Below are 3,149 nucleotides of genomic sequence, written 5' to 3'. Positions count from 1 at the left end.
GACTGTATGGTAGGAGACCCAGGAAGACCCCACTTCTTACCCTGAGACATAAAAAAGCCAGGCTGGAGTTTGCCAAACTTACCTGAAAAAGCCTAAAACGTTTTGGAAGAATGTTCTCTGGTCAGATGAGACAAAAGTAGAGCTTTTTGGGCAAAGGCATCAACATAGAGTTTACAGGAGAAAAAAAAGAGGCATTCAAAGAAAAAAAACACGGTCCCTACAGTCAAACATGGCGGAGGTTCCCTGATGTTTTGGGGTTGCTTTGCTGCCTCTGGCACTGGAGTGCTTGACCATGTGCATGGCATTATGAAGTCTGAAGACTACCAACAAATTTTGCAGCATAATGTAGGGCCCAGTGTGAGAAAGCAGGGTCTCCCTCAGAGGTCATGAGTCTTCCAGCAGGACAATGACCCAAAACACACTTCAAAAAGCACTAGAAAATGGTGTGAGAGAAAGCACTGGAGACTTCTAAGGTTGCCAGCAATGAGTCCAGACCTGAATCCCATAGAACACCTGTGGAGAGATCTAAAAATGGCAGTTTGGAGAAGGCACCCTTCAAATATCAGGGACCTGGAGCAGTTTGCCAAAGAAGAAAGGTCTAAAATTCCAGCAGAGCATTGTAAGAAACTCATTGATGGTTACCGGAAGTGGTTGGTCGCAGTTATTTTGGCTAAAGGTTGTGCAACCAAGTATTAGGCTGAGGGTGCCAATACTTTTGTCTGGCCCATTTTTGGAGTTTTGTGTGAAATGATCAATGTTTTGCTTTTTGCTTCATTCTCTTTTGTGTTTTTTCATTTAAGACAAATTAAATGAAGATAATAATACCAAAGAATTTGTGATTGCAATCATTTTCAGGAAGAAACTGAGTATTATCTGACAGAATTGCAGGGGTGTCAATACTTTTGGCCACAACTGTGCAGTGCTGTGCAGATTAGTTGGGACAAAGCATTTAAGTAAAATCATAAGTTGGTTACCAGTCAGTGATTCAAACCACAGGCACTCACCTGTTCAAAGCCGTTAAAACTGGTTTGAATCACTGACTGGTAACCAACTTACGATTTCACTTAAAGAAATGCTTTGTCCCAATTAATTTGCACAGCACTGTATTTATCCCCTCACTCTCTACCGTCTGCTCACACATACCCCTGACTCCCAATACTGTATCTGCACACATCCCATCACCCTCAATCCCCATACTGTAGCCACAAACATTTTTACAATCGCTACTCACTGTGTCCACATACATTTACCCGTTCGCTCCCCATACTGTCTGCACCCATCCCACATACTGTTTCCTCATACAGTACATGCCCTCATACATGCTCTTCATTGTGTCCTCAAATCTCCCCACACATTAAATCCCCCCATCCCCACTCCAAATCCCCCACACACATTAAGCACCCCCATCCCCATGCCAAGTCCCCCACACATATTAAGCACCCCCATCCCTACTCCAAATCCCCCCCTATAATGTCCTCAGATTTCTGCCCCCTCCCCCCATATGTTCCTCATTTCTCCACCACATGTATCTATCTGCACCCATCCACTCCATATAAGGTCCCCTACCCCAACCATCCCTTCCTAGCCCCAGAGCATGTAGTTAAATTTCCACCATTAATCTTCGATTGAAATGTTTCCACCAACCGCAACGCTGCCTCACTGCCTGTGTCTTCACCTCTGAAGAGCCGGTGTGTGATGTCAGCAGCGTGATCATGTGACCTGATCACGCTGCTGGCGCTGGTCAGGGCTTACATCAACAAGTAAGTCACGTGTACTAGCGTCTGACACCTGAAGACGCTAGTACACGAGTCACCAACCGACACGCAGCACTTTCTCTGAGCCTGCTGTCAGTTTGACAGCCGGCTCAGAGAACAGGAGAATCTGTGTGGGGGGTGGCAGAATGCCGCCGAGGGGGAGCCTCCTCCTTGGACCGCCGCATCAGGCGGCCCGATGGCGCCCCCCTGTCGGCTGCGCCTAGGGCACATGCCCCGGCAGCCCCCCTGGATACGCATCTGCCCGCCTGTATTGGTCGTGGATGCTGCCCCAGTGTCTCATCACGTTTTCCACTGCAATGTGACACAATAATTAGTATATTCATGCGGCCTAGTAAGGTGTCAGTTTAGAAACAATCTCGATTACACAGAATGATCAAAAACTACACATACTAGGATTTTAGGGGGATACTAGGAAAACATGTTATTTAGTACATTTAAGATCATTCTTAATAAATGAGATAACTTACTAATTTGTTGCTGTTCCTCACGTGGATGTTCCTCAAAATCCAGAAACATATAATAATAATAATCTTTATTTATATAGCGCCAACATATTCCGCAGCGCTTTACAGTTGAACAGTTTCAAACACAACAGTCATAAGTAACAACGTTAACAATACAATAATTAAAGCGAAATAAGACGACCCTGCTTGTGGAGCTTACAATCTACAATGAGGTGGGGGAGATACAAAGCATAGGTTTGTATTTACAATGATGTATTTACAATGACGGTCCAGCCATCTTCAGGGGGTGGGGGTTAGATGGAGATAGTGAATGGGCTACACACACACACAAACATAACATGACTTTGATTACTGAATGTGATAGGCCGCTCTGAACAAATGCGTTTTGAGTGAGCGCCTAAAACTATGCAAATTGTGGATGATCCTAATATCTTGGGGTAGAGCATTCCAGAGGATTGGCGCAGCACGGGAGAAGTCTTGGAGTCGGGAGTGGGAGGTACGGATTAGGGCAGAGGTTAGTCGAAAGTCATTTGCAGAGCGCAGCGGTCGGTTAGGCCGATAGACAGAAATGAGGGAGGAGATGTAAGGGGGTGCCGCACTGTGGAGAGCTTTGTGGGTGAGAACAAGTACTTTGAATTGTACCCTGTAATGAATTGGCAGCCAGTGTAACGACTGGCGAAGAGCGGACGCGTCTGAGTAACGATTAGCCAGATGGACAACCCTGGCTGCTGCATTAAGGATAGACTGGAGAGGAGAGAGTCGAGTGAGAGGGAGGCCAATTAATAGAGCATTACAGTAGTCCAGGCGGGAGTGGATCAGGGCGACAGTGAGAGTTTTTGTTGTTTCCATGGTGAGAAAAGGGCGGATTCTAGAGATGTTCTTTAGGTGTAAGCGGCATGAGCGGGCAAGA

This window comes from Dendrobates tinctorius, unplaced genomic scaffold (assembly GCF_039654945.1).
Source record: "Dendrobates tinctorius isolate UK_male_01 unplaced genomic scaffold, ASM3965494v1 ptg000192l, whole genome shotgun sequence".
NCBI classification, from domain to species: domain Eukaryota; kingdom Metazoa; phylum Chordata; class Amphibia; order Anura; family Dendrobatidae; genus Dendrobates; species Dendrobates tinctorius.
Note: the sequence above shows the minus strand (reverse complement) of the source record.